We start from the raw sequence: 12,860 nt of genomic DNA, 5'->3' as shown, positions 1-12,860 counted from the left end.
AGGTACTTCCATCAGGCTGCTTGATTCCCACCCCCTGGCTGGATAGGCCTCTCCACGGCCCTCCAAATCCAAGGCCAGCAGCCTTCCCCACCCCCAGTGGAGGGATTATATTTTCCTCCATTATGTTAGCTGCAGGAGTTTTTTAGTTTACCTTGATCAGATTAAGAAAGTCTGTTTGTAGTCCTAGTTTTCTGACAGTTTTTATCATAGTCGTTGTTGAATATTGTCAAATGCTTTTATGGCATCTAAAGTTTTTTTCAAATCCAGAAGCACATTAGCTGAAAAGAAACTGAGGCACAAAAAGTGACTTAGTTTTATTTTCTGCTGTAATAAACGCTGAAGCATCCCACTCAAGCAGCAGGGAAACAAAGCAAGTAAACCAAGAGAGACCAAAGACCAGTACAAGCAAAAACTTAAGACTCAAATAACAAAGTGGCAATTACTCTTAGTTTGAATTCCTTATGCCTTGCCGAGTAGGGGACACAAGGTTAGGCCTCAGCCCCTTTCCTCATCTTAGGAACGGTGGGATCCCAAGGCTCCGAATGTTCTGAATCACCAGGGAAAGCTCAAGGAGGAATGGGTTGATGGAAATTCGGATGAAAGCAAGATCTTCAGCAATCCATCTACTAAAAGCAGGGGGAAAGGAAAATCAGGTTAAAGGGGAAATCATTCCTGTAGGTCCAGGATACCAGCCCCTCTCTTTACACCAAACCCCTCAGTATCTCCATCATAACACTCTTAAGAGGGAGCTCAGACCACAGCACCTGCCACCCGCCACTCCCCAAAGCAAACTCTTCTAGAACTGACACAATCAGGTCACAGCCATTCACTGCATATTCCTTCTGAATTATTCCTTGGAGGCGTTGGGCATCTGGGACCATACCCCTGAGAGACAAGGATGCTTCCAGTGGTGACTGGAAAGGCACTCTGAGTGTGCTGGGAGAGACACGGTTAAGGCCCATCCATTACTGAATTTGCTGGTATCTCGGGCTTCCTCACACCTAAGAGGCCTGTTTTTACCCCAGGATACCCATGTTCCTGACTACAACCTGAGGCCACCCTGAGCTTCTTCCCTAACCCTACGGTCCCTCTTCCCGACCCTCCAGGCTCCTCAGGCCTTGACAACCCCCTTTCCGGCCAGGTTGCCCAGTCCTGCTGCCCCAGATTGCCCACGTGCTCCCTTCTATCCCTTCCTCAGGCTGCGGGCATGTTTCCCACCACCACACCACTGACCGTGCCCAGGGAGGCTCCATGAAAAGGATACAGCACCACTTTTCCATGTCTATGCCTTACAGCCATGGGTGCTACATCTCCGCCAGGTCCTGGGGCATGTGGTTCCCGCTTACCCCGGAGACGAACTCTAGCAGATTCCATCATCGCTCTTCTTCTGCCAGGCCCACCCCAACCTTCTGGGCTCGGTGACCATCCTCACCGTCAGCACTGCCTGAACCATGCTGCCAAGGATGTGTTCTGGAGCTCTGCTGGTCATCTCGGCCCCTTGCATAGCTGGCACTAACAGCCGAGGTTCACATGGCTACCGCCCATCTCCCTCTGAAGCCAACATGAAGGGCGGAGAGACTGAGCCACTCACCAAGTCCCTCCCGCTCTGCGCAAGGACGCCAAAAGTGCCTCTGCGCAGACACGCCTCAGGGTGCTCTTCATACCGGATTGGTTACCACCCAGCCTGCCTGGCCACACACAGGCCTCTATGGAGACCCCGTGGGGCTGGAGGGACTCAGCTACCTCACAAAGCCACACTTCTTTCAGGTAGCCCTGATGCACCTGCGCACACGGGCCCCTCCATTGCTGGCCCAGCCCATGTGGAATGGACCCTGCCAAGTGTCCTCAGATACGCCACCGAGATACAAATGACAGCTTTCCGTCTCAAGGCCTAAAGCTAGTTCCACAATGCAACTTTGATTTCTCCAACATATGCCGCAGGGCAAGGGGCCAAGCCACACGATCCACCAGCGTCCCCTCTCTGCCCACTCCACATCTATACCTGTGCTCTTTGACCATAGTGATAGCTAGCCCTTCCTACGATCCATGTGCTGTTTCAGCTGCTTTCCGTGTGTTCGTCCATCATGTCAGTTTTCAGACAGTATGGCCATGTTGGTGTCTTGTCTCCCATGATGCAGATCTCCTCCAAACAAATCACACACACCCACTCATTCAGCAACACCAGTGGCTCAAAGTCTTGTGCATTTTGGTTTCTGCATTTCTCAAAACTATGATGACCGTAGTGCTCCATCAGGCACTGGACTTAAGTTGGGTCTGAATGGTGAGATCTGTAAAGGGTAATGATAATGACAATGACGAATAATGTATGTGACACAGACAGTGACAGAACTATGAAGGAAAGACAGTATATGATAGAATGAGTTTCCAGAGAGTTTACCACTCTGACAGGTGAATGCTTTTAAGTGAGTGTGACAGAGTGAATGTGTGATTGGCACAGGAATTTAAAGGGACAGAATGTCATGGGAAGAGACTAAGATGCAGAAACCAAGACAGAGGGAGTGTGTGTCTGAGTGTCAGAGAGACATTCTAAGAGAGATAGGATGTGAGAGAGAATAAGTGTGACGGAAAAAGAATTATAGAGTGACACAGGACTATTAAAGAAAAAGAGTGTGTGATGGTACTCTAACTCAGTATGAGAAAGTAAATGTGAGAGACAATATCGGTGAAAGAAAATGGGTCTGTCACACATATCAGAGTGTGACAGGGAATGAACCTGACAGTGGGAGGCAGCAGCCTGGGCAAATGGGTCAGTCCTCAGAGCCCATGTTTCCCCACAGGCGGCCATGCCCAGGTATCCATCTGGGGGAGGTCAGCAAATTGACTTTGCTCTGCTGCCCGAGAAGCACTGCTGTTAGAAAAGCTAGTGGATGTGATGAAATTCAAGCAGAACTTTGCAAATCCATAAAGGAGGATGCCATCAAGGATTTGAATTCACTATGTCAGAAAATCTGGAAGACTACAGGACTGGAAAAGGTCAATCCTCATCCCAATTGCTAAGAAGGGTAGTACCAAAGAATGTGCTAACCATCAGACAATTGCACTCATCTCCCATGCTAGTAAGGTCATGCTTAAAATCTTGCATGCTAGGCTTCAGAAGCATTGTGCAAACCAAGAACTCCCAGATGTCCAAGCTGGGTTTAGAAAAGGGAGAGGAACTAGACATCAAATTGCCAACCAACATTCACTGGCTTGCCGGGGTCCAGCCCCGGTGGATCCAGGGAATTCGAAGGGGGTACGGCGTTGGCGAACAGGATAGGATAGCTTAATTAAGTGTTAATTAAAGATATAAAGAGTGGTTAAATAGGGATAGCTCAGCGAAGAAATTCAGTGAAGAAAAGAGGCTGAATAACTTGGTTTACGTGGAAAACCAATAAAATTCCAAGACAAGGAATTTGCGCCACCTATGTAGGCCGCAGGCATCCTCCCATTCTCCTGAAGGAGAGGAGACACTAAGGCCTCCCTGGTCAGATCTTAGAAGCCCAGGCAAAATTAGTAGGCTTGGCGAGCCTCCATGCTCCAGATGGGAATTCAGCCAGAAGGTGAGAGAAAGAACGACATGGGGAGACCAAGCTTCGGTGAGCAAGGCCAGCACTTTATTTTCCAAAGTAGTTTTTATACCTTAAGTTGTGCATAGAGGATAATGGGGGAAGGGGTAGAGTCAAGCAATGTCAGCAGTCCTTGATCCTTATCGAAGCCAGGCTTTCTTCCTGCAAACTTATCATATGCAAAAATTTAGGTGATTTACATCATCTTCTGGCCAGGAGACCTGTTAACATTTTATGACCCTTTCTTCAGAAAACTTATTTTTCTCTAAAGGTGATTATTCTAAAGTCAGGTGCCACCCTCCGAAAGCATTAGATAAAGTTGCATTCCTATAGGGCAAAAGAATTAACTCAAGGGTCCAAGGTTACAAACATTAAAGCTACTACTTACATTCCTATACACCAACTATATTAATCACTACACTCTCAGGGACACAGTAGGTAAGGGATATGGAAACTTAGCAGCAAACATTGGCCCAATAAATGAAAACCTTTCACCAATATAATTTCTAATCAACCCACTATACTATACTAATAATCTTCTAACTGCTCAAAGGAATCTGTATTTAGAAAGTTTAGAACATCTCGTGCCTCTCATGGTTGGGAGGCTGTGAACAATCACATGTGGCTGGAAGAGTTCAGGCAGGCTAGAGAAATTCCAAAGGAGTTTGTGAACTAAAACACTCTTGTCACACCCAGGAACTTTATTAACTGGAGCTCTAAGTTAACTCCTTCTCCGAGAGAGGTGGTGGGGGACAGCCCCCTGTAAAGTAAGAGGTGTAGGTGAGAGCACAAAGCAGTAAAGTAGGCAGACTCTGGTTTTGGGGGTAGATGCTCGAGAATTTCCAGGGGGACTCCTGAGGCTCGATCCCACCTTTGCGTATGCCGAGCCTCCTTCCTCATGACCTTTGCCACAGGCGGAGTTCCTCACACTGGCTCCCGGCACTGGCTTATATAGAAATCAGGGGAATTTCAGAAAATCATCTCACACTGTTTCCTCGACTAAGCTAGAGCCTTTGATTGTGTGGATCATGACAAACTGTGGAAAGCTCTTAGGGAGATGGAAATAGCAGACCATCCTACTTGTCTCCTGAGAATCCTGTGTGCGGGTCAAAAAGAAACAGAACCCTGTATGGAAAAACTGATTGGCCAAGATCGAGAAAGGAGGATGACAGGGCTGTCTTCTGTCACCCTATTTGTTTAATCTATATGCTGAGCACATCATGATAAATTCCAGGCTGAATGAGTTACTTGCCAGGATCAAGATAGGTGGGAGAAACATCAACAACCTCAGATACACAGATTATACCACTCTATGGCAGAAAGCAAAGAGGAACTAAAGAGCCTCTTGATGAGGGTGAAGGAGGAGAGTGAAAGAGCTGGCTTAAGACTAAATATTTAAAAAAGTAAGACCATGGCATCTGGCCCCATTACTGCATGGCAAATAGAAGGGGAAAAGGTGGAAGTAGTGACAGATTTTCCTCTTCTTGGACTTCAAACTCACCATGGATGGTGACTGCACCCATGAAATTACGAGACGATTGCTTCTTGGCAGGAAAGTTATGACAAAACAAGACAGGGTGTTGAAAAGCAGAGACATCACTCTGTGACAAATGTTCATAGAGTCAAGGCTATGGTCTTCCAATTGATCACATACAGTTGTGAGAGCTGGACCGTAAAGAAGTCAGAGCACCAAAGAATCTGTGCCTTTGAACTATGGTGCTGGAGAGGACTCCTGAAAGTCCCTTGGACAGCAAGAAGATCAAACCAGTCCATCTTAAGGGAAATCAACCCTGAATATTCACTGGAAGGACGGATGCTGAACCTGAAGCTCCAATATTTTGGTCATCTATGGGAACAGTTGACTCACTGGAAAATCCCTGATACTGGGAAAGTTTGAGGGCAGAAGGAGAAGAAGGCATCAGAGGATGAGATGGCTGGATGGCATCAGGGATGCAATGAACATGAACTTGGGCAAACTCCAGGAGATGGTGAGGGACAGGGAGAGGCCTGACGTGCTGCAATCCATGGGTCGCAAAGAGTCACACAGGACTGGGTGACTGAACAACAACAAAAGCTGCCCAAGCTACATTCTTCTCAATCAGATTCATCAGTAATAAAGCTGATATTTAGCTTGAAAAACATGTCAACAGGAATGTGTAAAGGCTGCAGAGGCTAAGCTGCACCTGTTTGAAAGGAGTGGGAAAGGACAGGCAACAGGTGTGAGTGGATGGTGTCAGTGAACTCCTTGTACAGGAAATGATTCAGGTGGTCCACTTTATAAAGCCACACACTTTCTTTTGGGCTTTTGAAAGACAGGTGGCGCTAGTGGTAAAGAATCCGCCTGCCAAAGCAAGAGACGCAACAAACACAGGTTCAATCTCTGGGTGGGGAAGGTCCCCTGGAGATGGAAATGGGAAGCCACTCCAGTATTCTTGCCTGGAAAATTCCGTGGAGAGAGGAGCCTTGTGGGCTACAGTACATGGGTCGCAAAGTTCAGTTCAGTTCAGTTCAGTCGCTCAGTAATATCTGACTCTTTGTGACCCCATGAATTGCAGCACGCCAGGCTTCCCTGTCCATCACCAACTGCCAGAGTCTACCCAAACCCATGTCCATTGAGTCGGTGATGCCATCCAAGCATCTCATCCTCTGTTGTCCCCTTCTCCTCCTGCCCGCAATCTTTCCCAGCATCAGGGTCTTTTCAAATGAGTCAGCTCTTTGCATCAGGTGGCCAAAGTATTGGAGTTTCAGCTTCAACATTAGTCCTTCCAACGAACACCCAGGACTGATCTCCTTTAGGATGGACTGGTTGGATCTCCTGGCAGTCCAAGGGATTCTCAGTAGTCTTCTCAAACACCACAGTTCAAAAGCATCAATTCTCCAGCACTTAGCTTTCTTTATAGTCCAACTCTCACATCCATACATGACTACTGGAAAAACCATAGCCTTGACTAGACGGACTTTGTTGACAAAGTAATGTCTCTGCTTTATAATATGCTGTCTAGGTTGGTCATAACTTTCCTTCCAAGGAGTAAGCGTCTTTTAATTTCATGGCTGCAATTACCATCTTCAGTGATTTTGGAGCCCCCCAAAATAAAGTCAGCCACTGTTTCCCTTGTTTCCCCATCTATTTCCCATGAAGTGATGGGACCAGATGCCATCATCTTAGTTTTCTGAATGTTGAGCTTTAAGCCAACTTTTCCACTCTCCTCTTTCACTTTCATCAAGAGGCTCTTTAGTTCTTCTCCGCTTTCTGCCATGAGGGTGGTGTCATCTGCATATCTGAGGTTATTGATATTTCTCCTGGCAATCTTGATTCCAGCTTGTGCTTCCTCCAGACTGGGGAATATTAAATGGCTCTTAAAAGTACTGTGGATGGCACAGGCTTTACCATATCCACTATATGGCCCACTTTGGGGTCAATTCTGGGTGCCCTGTCTGGAAAGGAATGGTCTTCCTCCTTGTCCCCTTCTTCTAGCTGCCCCTTGCAGTGTCCCTCCCCTCCTTTGACTCATTTGTCTCCTTTTCAACCATAATGTGAGTTGATCAGCAAGGAGCTAATCCCTTAATAAGAAAATAGGCCTATTTCTCCCTTGAAGTAATAAAGAAGGGCCAAGTCCTCAGACCACATTAGTTAAGAAAGAAAATTATGATTCTTCAATTCAGTAATACTCAAGACTTTGCTATTGCAAGTGAAAAACAAGTGGAAAAAAAAAACAACCAAAAATATCTACATTAGTTTTTAAGCCAAAGGGAGAACTTCTAGGTCTGTGTAAGTACAAGATACAGAGGTAGTTTCTGTTTTCAGGCATGGCTGGATCCAGAATTTTGTTCCCTGAGATTTACCTTCTTGCTCCAACTCCCCCTCTGTCATTTGCCAGTCTGCACCCCCTACAGCCAGCACACTGTCACTGGTTGGATGATATCTCCACGGCTGGAAGAAAGAAGTGCTCCAATGGCAGACAAGTCCATCCCTGGAATCAGAGTTAAAGTCAACTCTATCCCAATCATACTGGCCTAGAGAAAAGGAAAGGGGCAATTTTCCAGAGTGACAGCATACCAGTACCAAGAGAAGGAAAATGGATACTGGGTTACAAAACCCATACATGTCCTCGACAGTGGTATAGACTTTTCATCAACTTTGAAATTATTTTCCAGTGTTTTAAAGGAAAAAGACTGAGAAAGATTATTTCTTTATCTAATAGAACGTGCATCCTCAGTCGCTCAGTCATGTTCGACTCTTTGCGACCCCATAGACTATAGACCGCCAGGCTCCTCTGTCCATGGAATTTTCCAGGAATGAATACTGGAGTCAGTTGCCATTTTGTTCTCCAAGGGATCTTCTGGACCCAGGGATTGAAAGTGCATCTCTTGCATCTCCTGCATTAGCAGGCAGATTCTTTACCACTTTGCCACCTGGGAAGCCCATTAATCTAATAGAGAAAAGTACTGTTTTTCCCAGTAAAGAAAATACTTATGTCAGGGACTTCCCTGGTGGCCCAGTGGCTAAGACGCCACACTCCCAATGCAGGGGGGTGAGGTTCAATTCCCGGTGAGCTAACTAGATCCCACACACTGCAATTATTAAATAAAAGCTTACATGCTGCAAATGAGACCCACACAAATTAAAAAAGTGTCACAAGTAATACCCAAAGTCACATGGTGGGAGCATACTGTTAAGAACAGGAATGTATCACGTCCTTACACAGATTCTCAACTTCTTCTGACTTCTTATTGTTTTGTTGTTTAGTCACTCGGTTGTGTTCTACTCTGCAACACTATGGATTGTAGCCCACCAGGATCCTCTGTCCGTGGGATTTCCCAGGCAAGAATACTGGATGGGTTGTGCTTTCCTACTCTAGGGGATCTTCCTGAATCACGGATGGAATCCGAGTCTCCTGCATTGACATGTGGGTTCTTTACCACTGAGCCACCAAGGGATGGGCTTACTCTGGTTTACTGAATCTTTACTCAGTGAAGATGTGCATTTGCTGCTAAGTCGCTTCAGTCGTGTCCAACTCTGTGCAACCCCATAGACGGCAGCCCACCAGGCTCTGCCATCCCTGGGATTCTCCAGGCAAGAACACTGGAGTGGGCCGCCATTGCCTTCTCCATTGTGTGAAAGTGAAAAGTGAAAGTGAAGTCACTCAGTCGTGTCCGACTCGTAGCGACCCCATGGACTGCAGCCTACCAGGCTCCTCCATCCATGGGATTTTCTAGGCAAGAGTACTGGAGTGGCTTGCCATTGCCTTCTCCGGAAGATGTGCATTTACTTTCTTTCGATTTTAACACTGTGCCAGTGGTAAAGAATCCAGGGGACGTGGGCTTGATCCCTAGGTCAGAAAGATCCCTTGGAGGAAGAAATGGCAACCCACTCAAGTATTCTTACCTGGAAAATTCCATGGACAGAGGAGCCTGGCAGGCTATAATCCATGGGGTTACAGAGAGTCGAACACAACTGAGTGACTGAGCACACCTTATCTGCAGATAACCTGATCATACAATACATGTATAAAATACAGTGTAATTCACAGAACTACTGAAACTATCAGCAAATCTGGTGAGGTTGCAGGAAAACACTAGACATTTTAGGGCGCTAACTCCTTCCTCAAAGACCTAACTAATTGTCCCTAAGCTTTTCTACATTGCTCTAAAACAAGGTCAGTAGGCCATAAAGTTACAGATCTAGTGTTTCTGAGTTGTTTGATCTTCTGCAAGCTAAGCTTTTTACTTTGGGAAGAATCAGACCTACTGATAACAGGTGCTGGGCAAACTAGAATTCTGGTGGGAGGGCACACTTTTGAGTAGCAGCCACCTACTGTAGACCAATAACCTTAAAAATAAGTAGAAATGTGAATTTTTAAGTCCATACTTCTACCCTTTGGAATCTATCTTGAGGAAATTACCAGTCAGGCAAAGACTTATACAGACGATTTCTGCTGAATCATTAATAGGGAAAAATGGAAACATATTAAATGCTTAACACTTACATTATAGTACTTCTTTTATGCATCCAAGTACATGTTTTTGAAGAAATTTTAGAAGGAAAAAAATGCTTATATGTTAAATAAAAATAATTTGAGGAAAAATTAATCCTGAACATGCAACAATTACATTATTGTTATATATGAAGTGACAGTCTCTCAGTTGTGTCTGACACTGTGACCCCATGAACTATACAATCCATAGAATTCTCCAGTCCAGAATCCTGGAGTGCATAGCCTTTCCCTAATCAGGGGATCTTCCCAACCCAGGGATCGAACACAGGTCTCCCACATTGCAAGCAGATTCTTTACCAGCTGAGCCATATAAATGCCACTATAAAACTAAGAAAATATTCCAAAATATGGGCAGCAGTTAATGCTGAATAACAAGACATAATACATTTTATTTTTTTTCAATTTCTTAAATTGTCTTCAATTACACTGTACTACTAGACTATCTGAAGCCCAGAACCTTCCCTTGAAACCAAGGACAAAGGCAAGAAACTGTGGAGGCGCAGTATTTGCAAATATATTTGGACACAGAATGATAGTTCAGCTTTATTTTATGCTACAAGAAATATTGAAACACCCTCCTCCTCCAGCCAGAGGAAAACAACAGGGCCAAGAGTGCCCAAAGGCCAATATAAGCAAATAGTTAGGCCCCCATAATAAATCAGCAACCAGTGTAGGAATCAATGTCCTGGGGAAGGATGCACTGCCTAGGGTAATCTTAGACGCTCTTTCTTGGCCTAGGATTAGGGATAACCAGGGTCACAAAGTACCCTGTAATCGGTCGGTTGATCCCAACTAACAGGAAAATCTGCTTGAGACAGGAGATGATAGAAATTCGGAGGTGGCCACCGTTTTTAGCAGTCAGCCAGCTAAAAGGGAGGGAAAAAGAAAATCAAATTAAATGTGGGAACTGTTCCTCTAATTCTCTCTGCCCTCTCAGCTGGTGACAGGCTCACTGCATATATCTACATCCTCAGACTTCACCTTTGTGGGGGTCTCCAATTGACTGTTAGAATGACCCCAGACATCTGCCACCCACCCAGGCCCCTTTGCAAACTAACATTGCTAGGATGCTGCCCTTCACTGTGAGCTCCTTCCCTACTGCCCTGCGGTAGGGCTGGACATGTGGGCTCAGGGACTGGCGGGCCATCTCTGCTTCCATGGGTGACGGGAAGAGCACTATGATGGAGCTGGTGGCGGCGAGGTTAAGGGACCATCTCACACCAACCTTGCCTGTGCCTCAGGCCTACTCTTCACTTAGAGGCCTGTTTCCTTCTGGCCGTTCTCACTTGTCTCCATCCCCACCCCAAGTCTGCTCCCTGCCCTTCCAGTCCCTCAGGCCATCTGCCCCTTCCATCTCTCCCTGCTGCCACTGACTCATAGCCCTGAGGCCAGACCCCCCCAGCCGTCTTCTTGGTCTCCCTCCCCACAGCCTTTCCTATCCCCAGGCTGACTGCTTTCTCTCCATTCCAATGTCTACAGTAGGCCCATTCCTCCCTGGTCCAGTCCCTTGCCTTTCTTCAAATAGGATACAAATTGAAAAGGTGACTTCTTGGTCTTCTGGCCACGGGCGGCACATGGCCACCAAGTCCCAATGCAGCATGTCCACCAGGTCATGGCCTGACGTGTCCTCCTGGCCCCGGGGTGGCGTACCACCAGGCCCTGGCGCCACATGTCCACCTGGTCCTGGGACAGTGTTGCCACCCAGCCCTGGCATGGCTAGTCCACCTGGCCAAGGCACAGCATGTCCACCAGGCCCTGCCAAGGCCTGTCTGCCCAAGCCTGGCAAGGCGTCTCCGCCAGGTCCTGGAGTGTGAGGTACATGCGCCGGCTCTGGGGCTCCAGCCATGCCTGCACCTGCCTCTCCCATGCCTCCCAGGCCCTGGTGCCCTTCAAGGCCATTTGGGTCACCAGGTTCTTCCGCACCTCCCTGGCCTTCAGCATCTCCTGCCACGCCACCTCCGCTGGCACCTGGTCTGCGGCCTCCAGAACCACTCACGCTGCAGGTCAGCCCACCAAGGCCAGCCGGACTGTCTGAGGGGCTGAGGCACCCAAAGGAAACCACGCCCCTGGGTGGGTAACGTCACTATGGGCGCCGAGAACGCCTGCACACTCAGGCCCTGATGCCAGTCCCAGGATGTCCCCCTTAGGTGGTTATGAGCACGTCAGTGTTTCCCGCCAAACGTGGAAACACCAAGTGAGCTCCTTCCCCTTAGACCTCTGCTGCCATGTTCACATGTGACCCTCCTGCTGACTTCAGCCTCTGGAAGAGAGTCGAGCACCAGGGCCAGGCCCGGGGGATCCCATTGGTCTTCCACACATAGCTCAAGTCTGCGTCCTTGTCTGTGCATGTGGGCATGTGCATCCTTGTCTGTGCATGTGGGCATATGCAGGTGCATGCACATGGGGGTGCGAGACCAGGCTGTTCCTGCCCACCTGGGGAGGGAAGCAGGGACTACTGTTGGGCCCACTGCGGAAGGCATGGGGTAGGGCTGCCTGGGGGTCCAGGCACACAGAATGCAGGGACTCCAGGCTGTGGGCATGCCCCAGGCTCCTCAGAAGCACTGGATGAACCAGCTAGACTCAAGGGCAGAGGGAAGGGCCATGTTGCCCTGGACACCTGCAGTCTCCTGCTCTCTGCTGGCACAACTCTCATGGCCTTTCCCTTCCCAGGAACAGTGTCTTGAGGCTGTCTGGAGGGGTGGAGGTACCGGGGGACCTCAACTGGGAGGTGACCCTGTATCTGATAGCCTGCTGGTCTACTTCTGTCTACAAGGGGAGTCAAGTCAACAGGCAAGATACAGCCGGGGGAGACCACGGGGCTGGGGCAGCACTGCCTGGGTGTGGGATGCATCTGCCAGACCACTGGTGCCACGGGAGGTGACTGCATCAGGGATTGTACTTCAATCCGGCCCCTGAGCCCCACCCCCTGGCCGGAGAGTCCTCTCAGCCCTCCAAATCCAAGGCCAGCAGCCTTCCCCCACCCCTACCCCCACTGGAGGGGAAGAGGCACCAGCAGTGGCTGACCATTTCCTGTGTGTGGGGCATCCCTGTCCCACCTTCCTACCTTCCCAGTTTCTGTTGATTCTGGCTCCCAGTCAGTTTTAGGGTGTGCAAAGACCTGGTCTACTGCCTGTGTCTGTGCCCTGCTCTGTGGCCAAGAGGACCCCAGTGGGGAGCCTGGACATGTCAATGTATGGTAAAAACCACTATGATATTGTAATTAGCCTCCAATTTAAAAGATAAATTAATTTAAACAAAAGAAGTAAACATTTAGGTCAGTATTTCTAATTTTTGGAAT

The sequence above is a fragment of the Bos grunniens genome, chromosome X, assembly GCF_055505025.1.
Source record: "Bos grunniens cultivar Pamir isolate PY7600 chromosome X, Bosgru_T2T1.0, whole genome shotgun sequence".
In the NCBI taxonomy this organism is placed as follows: Eukaryota; Metazoa; Chordata; class Mammalia; order Artiodactyla; family Bovidae; genus Bos; species Bos grunniens.
The sequence above is the reverse complement of the archived record's forward strand: the minus strand, read 5'-3'. Positions refer to the sequence as shown.